Raw genomic sequence first — 12,196 nt, forward strand, 5'->3', positions numbered from 1 at the left:
ATGGGCACAAAAAATCAGTTTTACAGTTTTGACAATTTGGGCTTGCTCTCTATGCGTTATTGCCATACATGTAAAATAGAGGAGACAATTATCCTGCCCTTTTACAAAACAGACATGTCTTTATCCTAGAAAACAATTCTCTTATATAAAATAGTATACTGAGATCAATGTCTTCCCCAAAATCTTGTAAAAAATTAAGTTATTTTTTCAAGACTTGAATGGTATGAAGAAAATGTTGCAACTCACTGAAAGTGAAGACAAAATTATTAAGAAGGTATGGACTCAGATACTACAGTCTATTCATGCACTGAATTAATCAAAGTTCCCAAGGTAAACTGTCCTCAATTTAGTAAAAATATAATCTAAATTTTACAGATTGTAAACAAACAATACTCAAGGGCATCGAAGCAGTATCTCCTGAAAGACTTCTTCTTTTCATGTGGCAACAGAAAGAAATGGACAACTACTCCCAGCTTTAACAGTTTGTTCCAATTACCTTCATAGATAAAATCAGAATAGGTTTTTCTCACTGCATTTCCTGGTTTTCTTCCTATGATTAGATTTTATTACATCTTTCTCTGCAGGATGAGAGAGTCATTTAATAGCTGCTATTTCCACCCCCCCCCGCCCCATGACAGTTCATAGATACTGTCAGCAAACCATCTTTTAATCATATATGATATTAAACTCAAAGTCTCTGTAATGATGTACAAGCACTGATAGCCTCAATCAACTATTTATTTTTGTGTGGTCATCTGCAACTTAATTCTTTTACAATGTTTGTGATTTGAGTACAAAAATTTATTATGGTAACCTCACATACTTATTAATTTGAAATGTGCATTTTATGAATTGGTTAAAAAAAAAAGTGATCTAATCAACTTAAAGGAGTATTAGATATACATAAATCATGCAAATGAGGTAAGGGTATCATATATTTAACAATAAATGATTTTAAAAACAGCATAGCAGCAATAGTCTTGTGGCTCGCAGATTTCAGTCAATTATTTCTGGTATATCTTGCAAGTTCGAAGGTTTGGCTGTGCAATAGTCATATCTAAATTGAAAAAAATATACAGAACAATTTATATATAATTAGAAACCTGCAACTGTACAGACAGTATAATGACTACTCACAAACATGAAAGAAAAATAGTAGACCTGAATTGTCATTACATATAATATCATGAGTAGTGAATGTCATTCATAGTATGGAAAAATGTACCTCTGATATTAACCAGACCCTTGCAGGTCAGGCCAAAGATTGAAGCTGAATGAACCATTGTCACTGTCTGGATAAAATCGCAGTTTATGAAACAGCCTGTTGATATACAAAATGTATGGAAGGAGTCAGAGTCCAACTAAACTTTTTTGAAAGTAATACAAGGAAGAGAGAAATTTCATAGATGAGGATACTGAGTTTAATTATATTCTGTGAGATTTGTCACCATTGCCTATCACTAATTTAAGAGAGTTGTTTGAAAAAGTTATCCCCTTTTATGACACCAGCTTGGTGGAAAATAATCAGGTTTTCCCCATATGCATAGCTATTTATCATGATTACAGGGGAAAGCGCATGAAAGGCTTCTGACTAAAAGAATTTCACTTACTAATACATTGAAAAACTTCATGTCTAAAAAAGAGAAAAAGAAAAGGAAGACACAGCTAGAAAAAAAAAGGGATGTGTGTGTGAGAAAAGGAAACGTAGTACAACAAATGGGCTCCTGGACTAAACACTGATCAGAAAAGTGGCTTAGAATTATCTCTGTGTTTAAAGTGGCTTTGTACACTGAAGTCCACATCACCTCTTTAAAAGCAAACAGACCCTTATTATCAGTATTGGGATAATAGGTTTGAGTAAAATAAATAAATAAAAAGTCTACAGTTCTGACACCTCTAATGATTAAAGCCATAAAATTTCAGAATGTTAAGTATTGATTTGTTTGTTGAATTAGGATCTTAAAAGGTGTATATGCAGGCTTAAAAAATTAATGGTGCTTTCTTTAAAGATATGAAGATATTTCAGCAAAAAATAAAACAAAAAACCCCTGCAAAATAAAAGAACAGTAAATCTCCTTTATTTACCAAATAAATAAATAGCATTAATAAATAAAAATTGGATTTTTTTTTAAATAGATTCTGAAGAAGGCATATATATATATGGCCTTATCTTATATTAAGATATAAATATATCTTAATGGCCACAGAAAAAAGGACTGATTTACAACACGTAGCTCATTCAAAAACTCTTAAACGAAAATATGTTACAGAATTATGATTTTGACTTCAAAATTCAAGAACATGGGTACACAAGACTTTATTAAAAATGGTCCTGAGTATCAGTAGGAAATTCAGATCCATGATTTTCTTTTTGATCTCCAAAGTGAGAAGCTTACATCTGTGGATAGCCTGAGACCTCTTAAATTAACTAAAATCGATGAAATCCTACTTGTGTAGGATTCAATGGTAAGCTGCATCAATAATGTCCTGATCACAGCCAGAGACTTTATCTGAAGAGGGATAAAACAACAAATTATTTGAGTTAGTAGAGTTACATGGTTACTCTTCAGCAACTTAATCCAGGCAATTTTCAGTCTTCAAAATATCTATACAGCTTTTAAAAGTTTCTTTGCAATACAAAATGTCAGAGACCCTAAAAATGGAGTTACTCCAAGAAATTGCTATAACAATGTACAAAAACGTCAACCTCAGAAAGGAGTAGGATAAAAATTTTAATAAAAAATACAACAAATGCAATACCAAAATGATGTTTTACAGGAAGTTGTCTTTCTCCAATTTAAGGTTAGAAGGTGGTAAAACAGTATGAGAATGTCTGCTTTTTCATAGGATGGGCTGACTTAGAAAAGATCTTCAAAGATCATCTAGTCCAAACCCCTTGCCACGGGCAGGGATGTCTTTCACTAGATCAGATAACGCCCAGTCCAACCTGACCGTGAAAACTTCCAGTGATACACGTGTTTCAGTGTCTCATCACCCTCAATGTAAAAAATTTCTTCCTTATGTCCAATCTAAATCTACCCTCTTTCAGTTTAAAAATGCCCCTTGTCCTGCCTCTACAGGCCTTGGTAAAAACACTCTCCATCTTTCTTATAAGACTTCTTTATATACTGGAAGTCCCCAGTAAGGTCTCCCCGGAGCCTTCTTTTCTCCAGGCTGCAGAACTCCAATTCTCCCAGTCTTTCTTCATAGCAGATGTGCTCTAGACCTCTGACCATTATTTTCATGGCCCTCCTCTGGACCTGCTCTAACAGGTTGTCCTGGGCTCAGCTGGGATAGAGTTAATTTTTACAGGAACCTGGGAGGTGGGGGGCATAGCCGGGGCAGCTGACCTGAACTAGCCAAGGAGCTATTCCATACCATGTGCCATCATGCTCAGTATATATATAGGGAGCGGGCTGGGGGGTGGTCTCCTTCTTTCGGTGGGGGAAGTGGCGGAGCGTCGGGTCCCGGGTGGTGAGCAGTTGCACTGTGCATCACTCTTGTTGTATACTTGTTCATTAGTACCGTCGTTGTTGTTGTAATTCCTTTGTGTTGTCCCAGTAAACTGCCTTTATCTCAACCCTCGAGGTTCCAGGTTTTTTTTTCTTCTTTTCTCTCCTCCGTCTTCCCCCTATCCCACCGGAGGGGGGCGGGAGGAGTGAACAAGCGGCCGCGGGGTTCTTTGTTATCGGCTGGGCTGAAACCACGACACAGGTCCATTTCTTTCTTGTGCTGGAGACCACAGAGCTGGACACAGTACTCCAGGTGAACCTCATGAGAGTGGAGTATAGAGGGGGAGAATCACCCCCCCTGACCTGCTGGCCACGCTTTTTTTATGCAGCCCAGGATACAATTGGCTTTGTGGGCTGCAAGCCCATGTTGCCACTTCACGTCCACTTTTTTGTCCAGCAATATCCCTAGGTCCTTCTCTACAGGGGTCCTCTCCATCCATTCATCCCCCAGTTTGTATTGACCCAACCCAGGTGCAAGGACCTTGCACTTGACTTCGTTGGACTTCATGAGGTTCATGCAGGCCCACTCCTCAAGACTGTCAAGGTCCTTCCAGATGCCATCCCTTCCCTCTAGTGAATCAACTGTACCACTAACTGTACCACTCAGCTTGATATCATTGATGTTTTTCTCATAGAAAAACCAAACCAAACCAAACCAAGCCAAACATACAACACAGTATGGAGCACTGCAGCTTAGTTCAGCTCTAATACCCCCTGTTCTTTCCTCTTGAGGCCTTTGCAAAGCTGCTGCTTCTTCAGCATACAAGGGCAGTGCTTAGACCTGAAGTCCCTCCTGCACAACTTAAGTGGGCTAGAAGCTTCTGTATGGACTTTCCAGAGTGCAAATACTTTTGGCTTTTCAACCTTCTCAAAGTACACATAAGTCTGTATGTGATTATGAGCAAATGAGATATTCTGCCAACAAGACATTCCTGCCAGTTATTTTTCAGTGCCTTTTTGGGTCTTGAGTCTCCATTTTGACTGCTTCTCTTCTGAATTTTTGCCAGGCCACACCTTTTTTTTTTTTTTTAAGCCCTTTTTTTTCCCCTCTTCCAGATACAGTTTGTTGTCAGGACATTGAGATATGAGCACCTGTAAAACCTCTGTCCCCATTACGAAGTCATGAGGCTGTTCTTAATGTTCAGTCAATGTGGTATCTTTCCACAGCATATCAAGCTGAGAAGAAAATATATCTGAAAACTTATGAATCTTTTCACTAGAACTGGAGTCAAACCTTTACTGTATGTTCTGTGCATAGTCCAAGCCATAGCAGTATTTTTCAGGCTTCTTAATTCACCCTATATACCAAACATTAATGAAGAAATAACCCATTTGGAAGGAATATCTGGAAGTACTTTTATACTGTAATTATTATGAACACACATCTGTTTCAACAATAAAAAGTTAAATTATGCTTAATATGCTGATGTAATATATAACTCAGGAGCTAATAGGGAAACTGACATGATAAAAATGGTATGTAAGTGTGGAACATCACTGAAGAGCGACTGTCTCCCAAAAGCCTCATCCAATACCTGACCAGTCCACGCAGCCCAGGTGTCCAAGTTTGGCAGTGCTTGCAGAGCTTTCTAGCATGTTAGGTATCAGCCAAATACCTCTTTGAACAACAGGTATTCAGGAAGGCAAAATGAACAAAATTTTGCCTCCAGTTGTGGTGGGTTGACCCCGGCTGGATGCCAGGTGCCCACCGAAACTGCTCTATCACTCCACCTCCTCATCAGGACAGGTGAGAGAAAACATAACGCAAAGCTTGTGCATCGAGATAAGGACAGGGAGAGATCACTCACCAATTACTGTCATGGGCAAAGCAGACTTGACTTGGGGAAAATTAGCTTAATTTATTGTCAATCAAACCAGAGTAAGGTAATGAGAAATAAAAAAAAAAACAATCTTAAAACACCTTCCCCCCACCCCTCTTTTCTTCCTGGGCACAGCTTCACTCCCAAATTCTCTCCCTCCTCACCCCAGCAGCACAGGGGGATGGGGAATGGGGGTTGGGGTCAGTTCATCACATGTTGTCTCTGCCACTGCTTCCTCCTCGGGGGGAGGACTCCTCACTCATCCTCTGCTCCAGCATGGGATCCCTCCCATAGGAGACAGTCCTCCACGAAATTCTCCAACATGAGTCCTTCCCATGGGCTGCAGTTCTTCACGAACTGCTCCAGTGTGGGTCCCTCACATGGGCTGCAGTCCTTCAGGCACAGACTGCTCCAGCGTGGGTCCCCCACAGGGTCACAAGTCCTGCCAGAAAACCTGCTCCAGTGTGGGCTCCTCTCTCCATGGGGCCACAGGTCCTGCCAGGAGCCTGCTCCAGTGCAGGCTTCCCATGGGTCACAGCCTTCTTCAAGCATCTCCCTGCTCCGGCGTGGGGTCCTCCATGGGCTGCAGGTGGAGATCTGCTCCCCCGTGGACCTCCCTGGGCTGCAGGGGGACAGCCTGCCTCACCAGGGTCTTCACCACGGGCTGCAGGGGGATCTCTGCTTCAGTGCCTGGAGCACCTCCTCCCCCTCCTTCTGCACTGACCTGGGGGTCTGCAGGGTTGTTTGTCTCACATATTCTCACTTCTTTCTCCGGCTGCTGTTCTGCCACAGGTTTTTTTTCTCCCTTCTTAAATACGTTATCCCAGAGGCGCTACCACTATCACTGATGGGCTCAGCCTTGACCAGCAGTGGGTCAGTCTTGGAGCTGGCTGGCATTGACTCTGTCGGACATGGAGAAGCTTCTAGCAGCTTCTTACAGAAGCCACCCCTGTAGCCCCCCTGCTACTAAAACCTTGCCACGGAAAACCAATACACTAGCTTTTTAATGAATTGGCCAGAGAAAGAAACCAAACTGAAATTTTCTGAGGAACAATTCCTGTTGTCACTTCCTTGTTTAAGAATAAAATCACAACTGAACCCTTTCAAATTTCTACTCCAGGGAAGTGCAAAGTTTTTCTGAATGATAGTTTCTTTTACCGCTTCTTACAATGCAGGTCTCCTACTCAGACAAGTAACTCCATCAAGTTGGTTTTTTTACTTCTGTGAGCAACAAGGTCAGATATGTCATGGTTTCCTTGGTGAACAAATGGCAACCCTACTGTGTGAATCCCAGGAAAGGTAGGTATAGCAAACACAGAAAGGAAAGGCTATAAACTGAGTCACGGAATTCTACCTGAATCAAAGTATTAGTGCAACCAAATGCGGCTGAATCAGACTTCAGATAAATAGGGCAATACATCTGTAAACATACATCTAGTGTCTCAACTTTAAATGAATGGAGTCATTACTGTATAAAATTTTTTTTACTCTAAACTCATTGCTAAGGCTTTATCATTTAATCCTATGCCTTACATTATGAATGCAAGATTATAATTGTTTTTAGTATTATTTGGCCCTTTATTCTACTTTATCACCATATTCCCCTTCATTTCTCCTCCATTTCTCACTTAATGAACTCCATTATTCAGTTCTGATTTTTCTACTTCACTGCTACTTTTCTCTTGTCTGTGATGCAGTCAGAAAATATTCTAATGTTCACATGAATCTTTCACACTTACTCTGAAAACAGACTGTTTATCTCAAAGGCATGGGCAGAATTATAACCTTTTTTTCATATTATAAGAATCCTCCATTCTGTGGCTAATGCCTATTTCAGGAAAGGGTCTGACATCTTGTTTTCTATATGAGAAGTTTGTAATTGCTGCCACCATTATGGTTCAATTAGTAGGGTTTTGGCTTTCTCCTCATCCTGGATCAATCCACTATCTCTTTCCTTTATTCCCAGGATTTTTTTAGCAGGTTCATTTTAAAGTCTGCAGAATGCATGTTCAGTGAGAACAGCTCCACTTCAGGGCTGGTTGGTGAAATCCTTGTCTTTCACTTGCAGCTCACAGACTGATTTGCTGTTCATCAAAGAACTACATCCCCACTCTCGCAGCGGAGGGATGGCTTTTGCTGACTCTGTCAGATGTCGTTGTCTTCTTTAGCTGCTGATCTCAGTCTTAGGGCTCCTGTATGTACCCAGGCTGTTGCAGGTTTAGATAGATACAGCACCATCCTGCCAACTCTTACATGTCCCCTAAGACCTCACCTTGCTTTCTTCAGTATTGCTTTATATTTTTACCTTCTCCCATAATTCCTAGTATAACGTCAAGTAACATATATGTACAGTGCAGTTGAGCTGTCAAAAAACTCAGTCCTCCATACCTCCTCAGTGCACCTACCACATTCCTGTCACCTGTTCCAGGTAGGTTATGCTGATCACATCCTGTTGTTAACAGCAAGTGAGAGACTGAATTGTTATCTCCAGCTGTTTGTAACAAAGATTGTTAAGCATGAGAGACTGGACTGTCATCTCAAGCCATTCATCTCAAGGATTGTTACTGCTTATCTCAAGCCCTTTGTCTCTGAGATGGCCTGTTTAAGCAGGACACTCCTCTGTCCATAAGGACGATTACCAGGCCACTGAGGCATCCAGGGGAGGAAATGGGCTGGAGCCAAAGAAGCATGGAGGAATGTGGAGGCTACCATTCTCATGGAAACTGTAGTCTTTGAGATAAGATACTGGTTTCTGTTGTTGATCATGTGAAGGTTGAAGGTCGTGTGATAGACGAAACCTGCAGCGTATGAACAGTATGTATGTGCGTGCATCATCGAACTATGCCTTATAAAAAACTGTGGAGACAAGCCGTGGTGTGCACCCACCACTGAAGAATTGAAGACTGAGGACCAACGGGACGCTGCTGGATCCATGGTGGTGACTATCCTTGCAACTCTATCCTGACTGCTTGCTTGATTTCTGCCTTTTCTTCCATTCTATCCTATCGCTACCATTTTCTACTTTTGATAATTTTGATAGTAAAACTCTTTTGGGTATATGGCATTTGACCTCGTTTTTGTCTTAATCTCACTCTTGGGATCATATCAAAACCTTCCCCAACATTGGACCAGGACAGAACACTAGAGACTTCTGCAGGACACTGTCCATTTATACAAAATTCATCCTGTAACATGGCATGGAACATGTGCAGTGATGGAGAGACAGGAGGGAGACATGGGCCTGAATCACCCTCCAATTTGCAGATGCTGGCTAGGAATAATAAGCCTCAATTCTTTGTCTTACCTGTCCATTCCTAGTCACTGGTGCACTGAAAAAATGGAGCACCTAATGACCATGACAGTCTTTTATGAAGTCCTCAGTTGGCATCTGTTCTTCAAGCAGAGGTTCTACTTCCTGAAAATGTGTGCATAAAAAAGACAGATGCAACCACCATGTCTTATCTCGTAATAACGACTGCCCTAGGGAATAAAAACCACACAGCTGGTACTTCTATGTTTTTGAACTTCAGCAGGTTGTGAAGTCTCATTCAGTTGCTGCATCGGCCTTCTAACTTTACAAAAAGCCAAATCTTCTTAATGGAAAAGACCAGCTCTTGGCCCTACTACTACAGTCCCTTTTTAGCTGCATTCTTAGCCTTTCCAATGTTAACTCTTTCCACTCAGAAGCTTTAAGGTTTTTTTCTCTGAACTAGATCTTAATGCTGCTTTTGAGTTCAACATTCTTTCAAGCATGTCTTGATTTTTATCCACTGAATTGTCAGCACATTACTTGTTCTTTCAAAGTTTGCTTTTTACAGACCAAGGCAGTGAATAAATCATGGATTTACCTAGAATATTAAAACTGTGTTCTAAATCTTTGAGTTAAATCACTTCCAATGTGCATATTTATACTAAATGTATCCTTATCTCCTTAAAGATCTGCAAGACCAATAACCCAATGATTTCACTTCCAGTTCTGCAAGGTATACCTCCTTAACACATAGCAAAAAGAGCCCTTTATCTTCAAAAAGTTTCAAAATAACTGATTTTATTTTTATATTCTGTCTCATACTGGAGAATGCCAGCTGCCTTTTCTTCACATTTATAGACAAGCTTGCCTACCTCCTATGCTAAAGTAATCTGCTTGAGAATTGGCCATTACATGTTGCAATGTCATCTGAACAGGTCCAAACTTTCCATAGAAACTAGAGTATAACACCTAGCAAAGAGTAAATTGCTGACAAAACGCAGACAACAAATAGCTGTGGGAATATATAAAGAACATATTGGAGGCAGAGTACAAAGTGTTTTCAAGAAATGGAAAGTCTACATGTAATGCTAGATATTATACCCAAGTCTTTTCTTTAAATAACTTACATTTTAGTATCATTTTTTGTGTATTTTTATACTCAAATTCAAATGGATCTGCTATACAATGGAAAAAAAAACCAAAAAACAATGTTACAGGAGAAGAGGGAAAGACTGAGGAATAGTTCTTAAGCATTGCTTTCTCTCTGCAGATTAGCTTTGTGCTGAAACTGACAGTTTCAGTGAAAGAAGTCATGTCTCTAATATGCTTCTGCTCCCAGCAGGCTTTTGATATTAACTTAAAAAGAATTTAGATAAATGTAAAACCACAGAGGAAAAATTAAAATAAAACATCTGATTTACTTTTACTTTATTCCAGGTGGACAACAGTTTAATTCTATTAATGTCAACAGAGCTAGAAATGGACAAAATTGGACTAATGAAGTGTTGAATCTGGTCTCTCAGAACATATCACATAAAAATTACACAACAATAACATAACATATCTTCTCTTCTAAAACAATGACTTATATAGACTTTTCATTACCTATTCATGGGTGTTTTGAAGTGCAGTTGCTACAAGGTAGTCTCTCTTCACTGTGAAATGTATTTGACCTTTAGTTTTGTACGCTGGTGAAGGTACTCAACTGTCTTAGATTTTGATATCAGAAAACAGTTTGATGTAGTTCCTAGTCTTCACTGACATTAGAGGTCTTCATATAGAGGTACTTGGCATTGCAGAATTTGTTACTTTCATGAACACTTACACAAATAACAATAACTCACAATACACTTCTAGCATTTTTTGGAAAAAAAAAAAAATCTTTCCCGAAAACAGTTTGGTGTGCTTGGAATTAGGACAAACACCATTATTTTAAAAAGAAAAGATTCTCCAAGCAGCTTAACAGCCAAGAAATCTGACTTGGCTTATCAGTAGTAGTGCCCAGAAGCAAACAGAAGAACAGCAGCAACAGGATTTCTGATTTTCAAATGTGGTGACCATTGTCTCATTCTTTGGAAAACAATATTCTCAGCAGTATAGAGGACTGTACCCTCTTATATCTCACCAGTCACAGTTTACACTTCTCTGTGCCAAATAATTTAAGAAAAGTTCAATGGCTATTTCAGCCAGGAGCTCTGGCATGATGGCCTTCATACCACTGGTATTCTGGCAGAGGTCCTACCCCACTGAACACAGTCAAGAGATGGGGATTACACCTGAGCCCCAAACCAAACTGCTAGCTCCTGTGAAAAAAACAGCAGCTGTATAAAGGAGTTCAAGTCACTGTAGACAACCAGCTGAGGAGAATGTCTACTGTTCTACATGTTACTACCAAAAAAAAAAAAAAAAAATTAAACAGTCTTTGTTTAAAATGGGATATTGACAAATGTTATCTTCTACCCATCCTTTGTATATATGAGAACTCTGGCAGTTAGGGACCCTCTCTGGTGTCTTCATTTCACCAAAAATTCTCTGAGAAATCTAAAATGGTCCAAATAAACTCCAGAAATTTTTGATAGCTTTAAAACCTGCAATTTCAAGTTCTTTTTTCTGGAAATTAACAACATATTTAGTATAAAACTGATTTGGATGTTAAGGGCTGCAGCTGTAGTTTAAGTAGTCTAGAAATAGCTAAAAGATTTTCCTGCAGTCAGAGGATATTTTCTGCTAGTAAAAATGGTAGAAAATTTCTACCAGTAGAAATTTCTGCACATCCATTTTCCTATTTTGGTGTAAAAGGGAGGTTGGGAAATTCCACTTGGAATGATGACATAAATGAGAGCTGCTCCTCACTAGTAGGACTGGGATTTCAAGTTGAACTGAGTGTGTGACTACAGATGTGTCACCATTCCAAGCTCTTGTTAGCAGAGGATTGGGAGTATCACCTGGTGGTAGGAATAATCACAGAAACACTGTAACAAAAGCAGCTGCAGTGGATCATCAATAATATTATTATGTAGGTAATAAATTATGTAGGTAATAAACTAACCTTTATATTTTAACCTTGATTTGGAAGTAAATTTTTAGGTTAGATGCTATCCATCAAACTGAGATTTGCTTTAATGTGAAGACAAAATTATAAAGCAATTTAAAAGATCAGTTAAGGATGTGAGAGGCACATCTCATGAAGATTAAAACCAGAATTCACTACTAAAGTAAATGTATTTACACCCAGCTGTAGCATCAATTTTCACTTGCTGGGGAGAAACAAAAAAAACAATCCTATTTTCAGGTTGGACAGTCAAAATCGTCAAGTAGTCAATAATATCTTTCTTCTCTTATCCTCACTCAGATCTGGTAAATGTTTTCTTAAAAACATAACAGGTATTTCAGCTTTCTGCCCTTACTGTATAACAGAACTTTTCTTTCAAACATACCATATCCTTCTCCAGATAATATTTTTCCCATGCTAAGTATTCACACAACTCTCAATGAAAAATACTGGGTTTCCCTCTCACAAATCCTTTAAGATTTACAGTACAGCTTCACAACATAGGACCGAGGAGATTTCCAGGTTAAGAAGCCTTGGTGCACGCTGTTTGCTAATCAGTGTG

This window comes from Buteo buteo, chromosome Z (assembly GCF_964188355.1).
Source record: "Buteo buteo chromosome Z, bButBut1.hap1.1, whole genome shotgun sequence".
In the NCBI taxonomy this organism is placed as follows: Eukaryota; Metazoa; Chordata; class Aves; order Accipitriformes; family Accipitridae; genus Buteo; species Buteo buteo.